Source organism: Panulirus ornatus, chromosome 47 (genome assembly GCF_036320965.1).
Source record: "Panulirus ornatus isolate Po-2019 chromosome 47, ASM3632096v1, whole genome shotgun sequence".
Lineage (NCBI taxonomy): Eukaryota > Metazoa > Arthropoda > Malacostraca > Decapoda > Palinuridae > Panulirus > Panulirus ornatus.
The window spans coordinates 4600285-4607784 of NC_092270.1; the positions used below are offsets into that span (position 1 = coordinate 4600285).

General features: G+C 47.3%; 1 protein-coding gene across 3 annotated transcripts in view; it reads right to left on the minus strand.

Annotated features, from left to right (window-relative positions):
• The window catches only part of LOC139763454 (rhomboid-related protein 3-like), a 425782-nt gene that overhangs the window by 408320 nt on the left and 9962 nt on the right, over nucleotides 1–7500 (minus strand). For 2 of the 3 annotated variants that reach the window (XM_071689519.1, XM_071689518.1), the window contains exon 2: nucleotides 2031–2188. The exons of the other annotated variant lie outside the window; for it this stretch is intronic. The gene's annotated coding sequence lies outside the window, so the exon portion shown is untranslated. The remainder of the gene's footprint in view (nucleotides 1–2030; nucleotides 2189–7500) is intronic. 3 annotated transcript variants of the gene reach the window in all.

Genomic DNA, 7500 nt, shown 5'->3' on the forward strand with positions numbered 1-7500 from the left:
CAAAGTGTAGCCAACAGGTTAGGAGAAGCGAGTCCCTCCCTCCCCTCTCTTCAACAGCTTAACGACAAAGGGGGAGGAGGTAATGGTGGCGTGCAGGTCAGCTGGCGACACTCCCAACTACCATCGTTATCATCATCATCATCTCCCCTTTAACCCCGCGCCTCAAACAAGGACAATTGTAATTAATACATGGTCAAAAAAAAACGTCTTCTCCAACAGAGAACAAACACCATATGACCAACCTGGGCCTTGAGAAAGCCAATACCATCACTAACAACATTAGGTAAACAATTACAATATTAGGTAAACAATTACAACATTAGGTAAACAATTACATTAGGTAAACAATTACAACATCAGGTAAACAATTACAACATTAGGTAAACAATTACAACATTAGGTAAACAATTATATCTTCTTGCGAGAGCTCAGAAAAACCAAAAATGTTGAAGTGTATAAATCCTACTGAATGACAAGGCTATAGTGAGACCCTGAAAGGGGAAAGTTGAGGGGGGTCGAACTCTGACTTTGAAATTCGTGAAATCGAACAATAAGATACAAAACATAAGGGGAAAGGAACGGGTCAACCACTCGTAATGAACGTGCATGGAGGCGAGGCATCCGTTCCACACGTCACTGGGTCAAGTGCGAGTGAGTGCGAGCACCAAGATGGGTCTACCTGAAACTTGAAAGTAATTCGAAATGAGTTTGATGATCCTCCCGAACCATCGTTAAGTATCCACGAGGTTTGATAAGGTCCCAGACCCCAGCTGTAGTGGGTAGAAGACCTCCCCAACCCCATCGTAAGGCATGCATAAGACAAGACAACGTCCTACAGTGCAAGCTGTATGAGACCAACTCCCAAACCATCGTAAGGCAAACGTAGGGAAAGACATTACATTCCAGTCTACGTGTCGCGCCTCGGGCGAAGCATCAACTCTAGCAAGGATCCGATTCTCGTCTTAAATAAAGGTCGTTGAACCTTTTGGAGGAAACGTGTTGGATCCTCCATCATGGAACCTTTACTTCACACATGAACCTCAATCCTGTGTCTATACCGACCACAGTTCACACCGTCCACGGAGGTCTTGGGTTTCCCTTTACGGAGGCGCGAGTGTCATACAACGAGATTCTTAAAAAATAAGGAAAAAACGAAGCATGATTCCTCGTTCCAAATTTTCTGTCAGGCTTTTTCTTCTTATTCCAAGTCGTCACCGAAGCCACGAAATGGCAATGTACCTACGTCTCTCGGGGTGTGTGGTCTTTGAAGGTCCTACTTTAGGGGGTCTTGGGAAAGGCCAAGTGGGGTGTCTTAAACCATCATTCTAATAAGAAAAAATAAAACCTCTCTCCGGTGATTAATCATTCACGTATCTTATAGGTAAAGGAGATGGAGTCGTGTGAAGGCTTTTACTGAAAAGCCAAAAACTTTATATGAATGAAGAAAAAATTTACATTAGCCAACGATAACAAAGACATGAAGTTACCTCCTACTTTCCACAACAAATTGGAAAACTGGAGCGAGATGATGATCATCTTCACAACAACAACTTAAGTCGTAACGTAACTTTGAGCCACACAGCCTGCAACACCTGGCAACACCAGACGCAACACAAACTCGAAGCACCGGTGGGTGGGTGGGTGGCGGGCAACCTGGCAACACCAACCACTGCCTGGCAACACCTTCCACCCACAACACAAGGCTGAACTCGACCCTGCCAACGCTGAACTCGACCCTGCCAACGCTGAACTCGACCCTGCCAACGCTGAACTCGACCCTGCCAACGCTGAACTCGACCCTGCCAACGCTGAACTCGACCCTGCCAACAACGGACAATAGCGGTATAACTCGAAGTCCTTCGCTTTGCTTTATAACTTTCACAACCCCGAGGCCCTTACTGCAGCCGGCAACACTGGACGCAATACAACCCCCCCCCCCAACCCTTCCTTTCCTCCACACACACACACACACACACACACACCATAACGCGGAGGTCAGGACCACACATGGGAACAAGAGATGAACTTACCTCGCTAGATGAGGGGCGACGTAACGTAAAGTCAGCGGGGGTGGGAGGAAAGGAGGTGGTGTGTGTGTGTGTGTGTGTGTGTGTGTGTGTGTCTGTAGGGGGGGTGGCTTGGTGGGGGGGTTTGTTCTTCTTCAGAAATACAGTCGACAGCTCCGCTCCTGCAAGAGAATAGGACACGTCAAGTTCGAGGAAGGGGCATGGGATAGTAATATGTAGAGCGCAACAAAACAAAAGAGTAAAACTTTTTTGTGAGGAATGAAACATAAAAAAAACCCTCTCGTATGAAGGTACGCACTATTGCTACGCGGGGCGTAAAAGCGTATAGAAATACGTCTCCTACGGGGGAAAAAATGAATTAATGACGGGTGGTTAGGTACAGCGGGTTTAGCATTCCTGACCGTGACGCATTCACGGGCCGTCCAGGGTCGAGCGTATGAGGTTCGAATCCTGGGTTACGGAAGTCGGTCCACAGTCAACCCAGCTGTTCATCCACACCGAAGGGTTGGTCGATAAAATGGGTACCCCAGCAACATTTTGTACATCGAAAAAAATATATATATTCCTACGACTGAAAGACATACGTAACTGTCTATCCCCTTTTACACAAACGTATGGCTTTTTAGCACGACTTAACGACCCCTTGAGCACGACCGAACGACCCTTGAATATGAAGGCCTGGCCTTTGACCTGACCCTTTAAAGATCAGCTTATATGTCGGGCCACCATACCCAAGGGTCGTAACGCGGCGGTACTAAATGTGTCGTAAAGTCGTGCTGAAGGGTCGCCCTGTCGTGCACAACGGGGTCGTAACGATGTAGTTAAACCACATGACACAAAAAGATGCCAGCGTTCGCCAGGCATTTCAAAATGTTATGCTTACTACATACAGTAGCGTATCATTACGCAGAATCAGCTGACCCAAAAGTTAAAGCTAGGCTAAAGCTATACGACATTCAGCTTCAGAACCAAATTTCCAGTTGGAACTTTTAACATTAACGGTAAATAATTAATGTTAAAAATATTCTCAAGGCGGCAACATGTGTACTTAGGTTGCCATTGTTGCTATCAATTTCGTTAAGTGCTGTTCTAAACATCGCAAGTGTTCCTGTCTGGCTTCTCTCTCATCATCTCCTTCTTCCAGTTTTGTTCTCCTTCCTACGCTTATTCTTTGTAAGAAACAATCGTATCATCAGTGACAAAAACATTACAAAAATATTACAAAATTCAACATAGTATGAGCGGATGGCAACAGCTGCAGCAGTGCTACCAAGAGCATCATTACCAACGTCGCAATTTAATCTAAAGCGGAATTACCATATCACAAACAACAACCCATACAACAACACCACAACAACAACAACAACAACAACACCAAGAGAATAACAACCAAAACAACTAACAAATTAACTATCTAATAACAAGTCAACTCCTCTGTAGCGTATACATACGAATTACAAAGGGCGTTTATAAAGTTTTAAATCACACAAATCCAACCCATCTTGGTCGTTTAAATGACAACAAAAAAAAAAAACGCTCTTCTCCAACAGAAACTTTATATATCAGACTGCGAATCAGTGCGACGCTCATCACAACACCCTGGACATCCAAAACCCACCACCTGTGAAGGGCCGATCCATCCCACTACCCCACGGCAGCAGTACCAATAGAGCCAACAAGGCACATAATAGCGGGCGACAATGGACAGGAGATGGGAGGAGAGGCTGGTGACTGACTCCTTCCCTCCTTCCTCTCCCTCGCCCGCCCCCGCAGCCACCACATGTCAATCAGGAAGAGCTCTGGTGGAGGGCACGACGGGTAATAGCTCATGTACAAGTGTACTGTGTCACACACACACACACACACACACACACACACACACACACAAACAAACACGGGGGGAAAATGGAACATGATAATTCCCAGGTGCACCTTCGTGTTATCTTACACCTTCAGGAGTGGTGATATCTCCCCTGGAGGTGACAAATACACGAAAGTGCACTCGGGACATTGTGTTCCATTTTCCTTGGCAACAACAAGTGAGGGTGAAAAGCAAATATCAACAAGGCTTGCGTGATACACAGTACATTATGCTCTGGATGGCCGGCCATGTACTATTGGGAAACAGGAGCGACGATTGCCAAAGGGATTGGCAAAGGGATTGGCAAAGGGATTGGCGAACATAAAGCTGATGTACATCATCATCATGATCATGATGGGCCAACTGATGTGTTTGTTGTCCACGTTCCCAACACCTACCATAGTGGCAGGAGGCGAGTATAATGTACAAGGAGAACTGAACATAGGAGGTATGGAGAGCCGTGGAAGCAGCGCACATATGCGCGGATGAAAGTGTCTTAAGCGGTCGTGAGGGCTTAATACGATGGGTCGGACCAGTAGCAAAAATGAGGGGTCACAGAACGCGATGGATGGAGCGAGGGTGGAGGACAGAACACACGGTGGAGGAATGTGGAACTCGGTTGTCCCAGGATGAGGCAGAGTGGAGTGGCGGAGTAGCACATACACACACTCTCTCTCGCTCTCTCTCTTGCTGGGATACATGAGACTTGTATCTCTTGTGTCTTCCTTAATATATGTCAAGAAGGCGTCTGTGCAACCCGGAACCTTCAGGAGAATAAAACTCAGAAGTTCTCTTCTGTGTACGCTCACGACCCCAATCCACACACACACACACACACACACACACACACACACACACACACACACACATCCTTGACCTCTGACCTGAACCTTAAGGGTCGTACAGTCATGCTGAAGGGGTTATGGTGAAGCTTAAGATAAAACAAAGGCGTTCTCATAAACGCAAACACATAAAAAAAACGTCTTAGTCCACTGACAATACACACACACACACACTCACTCACACACACACACACACACACACACACACTCACACACACACACACACACACACACACAGAACTTTTTAAGACAACACTGCAATACAAACAGCTAGTGTTGCCTCACAAGCCATGAAAGAGAAGAAGAACAGTAGTGTTCGGGCCGACCAGCCGACCACCCGACCAAGCGCCTCGTTCGTTCCCCGTGACCCCCCTCCCCCCCTGTTGACATCCCCCTGCCCCCTGTTGACACCCCCCTCTCCCCTCTCACTCTCTCCCAAGCCTTGCCATTCGAGATGGAAGAGGAGGAGGAGGAGGAGGAGAGAGGGAGGAAGGTGGTGTGTGGTGGTGTGGGTGTGGGTGTGTGTGAGGTGCCATCGCACATAACGACCCATTCATCCCCACTACTCCTCCCCCCCCCACAGCACCATCCCCCCCCTCCCCCCTCCCAGTAGGAGTATACTTGAATGCTGTACCTGCGTATACCACATCATTGTGGTGGTCTGTACGCGCGTACAGTGACACCCCCGTCCCGTGCATTTTTACATGTGGCGGACTTTACATTTACGCACTCTCTCTCTCTCTCTCTCTCTCTCTCTCTCTCTCTCTCTCTCTCTCTTTGAGCATGACGGGGAGTACGACCCTACTCTGAGCCCGAAAGGGTATGTACGACCCTTGAGTTCGAACGATGGTACGACCCTACGACACGACGGGGATACGACAGGGGTCGACGGTCGGTACGACCCGTGAGCACGACGGGGCGACCAGTAGAACACGACGGTACGACTCTGGTAGAAGACGACCCTACGACCCAATAGAAGACGACCCTACGACCCTTGTAGAACACGACCCTTGTAGAACACGACCCTACGACCCTTTGGGGACTATGTACGACGGGGATGGGGGCGTGGGGTGGGCTGACCCTTCTGTTATTCAGTCGGGTTCTTAACAGGCCCAAACCCCCAATATACGACAAGGATGTCGCCCAGGCCTTGCTCAAAGAGGGTCATTGACCTACACACTCTCAATTGACCTACACACTCTCATATTCCCTCCATTAGTCTAAATACGCTACCAACACTCGGTGCCCCCTCTATATTGGCTTCTAAACAAATCCCATTTTCCTTTTTTACTTCTTCTACCCAATCCCTTTATAACCCACATGCAATATCCTTTTTGCCCCACCCCTTCATCAATCCAGCGAGCTAAACTACATTTTAGACTTAAAGGAATAACCAAAAAACGAATTAAATGACATTAATCTTAGAGTCATTGCGATGGATACGAAGCATTAAAGAAAAAAAATTACATTTATGGAGGCCTAGATTGATATGTGATACACGACATTTAAATTAACGTTCACTTCTCTTGACTTACCTTGACCTATACGAGGACCCCCTTGTGACCCATCTTGAACCCATAATTGACCTATTAGTGAAGCCTGGTGAACCTACCTTGATCTAATAGCGAACAACCCCGTATGACCTATCCTGACCTATCTGGTGACCCATCTTGACCTACTAATTAAACCCTTGTGACCCATCTTAAGAGCAGTTAATGAACCACCTCGTGAACCGTATTGACCCATTGGTGAATCGACGTGACCCTTAGAAGATTAATTCAAGGCCAAGGGTCATCATACTCAAAGGTCGTACCGTTGTACTCAAGGGTCGTACCATTGTACTCAAGGGTCGTACTGCTGTACTCAAGGGTCGTACTGCTGTACTCAAGGGTCGTACCGCTGTACTCAAGGGCCGTACCGCTGTACTCAAGGGTCGTACCGCTGTACTCAAGGGTCGTACCGCTGTACTCAAGGGTCGTACCGCTGTACTCAAGGGTCGTACCGCTGTACTCAAGGGTCGTACCGCTGTACTCAAGGGTCCGTACCGCTGTGGTCGTACCGTCGGGCTCAAAATCTGAACAACGTACAAAACAAAAACAAACAAACAAAAAAACAACAACAGTGAACCTCATGGCCTGTGGCAAATCAACCCATCTATTCGACCTCAGGTGACCTATCGACCCCAGGTGACCTAAAATGACCTCGCGGGAGCCAAAATCAACTGAGGAAGGAAGGCAATCTTCACCACACCAGATTAGCCTGGGTTGCCTGGCCAGTTGATCCTCTCGCACAGCCAGGGAGCAAGGGAAGATTATTCATCAACAGATGACTAATATTGATTAATAAAAAGATGGGGGGGGGGTGAGGAATGAAGGGGGAAAATATAAAGATGGGAGACTGGAGGAGGAGGAGGAGGAGGAGGAGGAGGAGAGGAGAAGAAGCAGAAGAAGAAGAAGAAGAAGAAGAAGAAGAAGAAGAAGAAGAAGAAGAAGGAGGATGAGGAGGAGGAGGAGGAGGAAGAAGAAGAAGAAGAAGAAGAAGAAGAAGAAGAAGAAGAAGAAGAAGAAGAAGAAGGAGGAGAAGAAGACTACATCGAAGGCCTGGATGATGAGGGGAAAGAAAATGCTATCCCAGCATAAACATCAGGTTACAAATAGAGACCAACATCACTATCATCACATTATGAACTTCGCCTTTAATGTCCCCACCACTTGATATCTTATTGCCTGCCTGATAATTACCCCAGTCTACTCTCTCTTTCTGTCTGTCT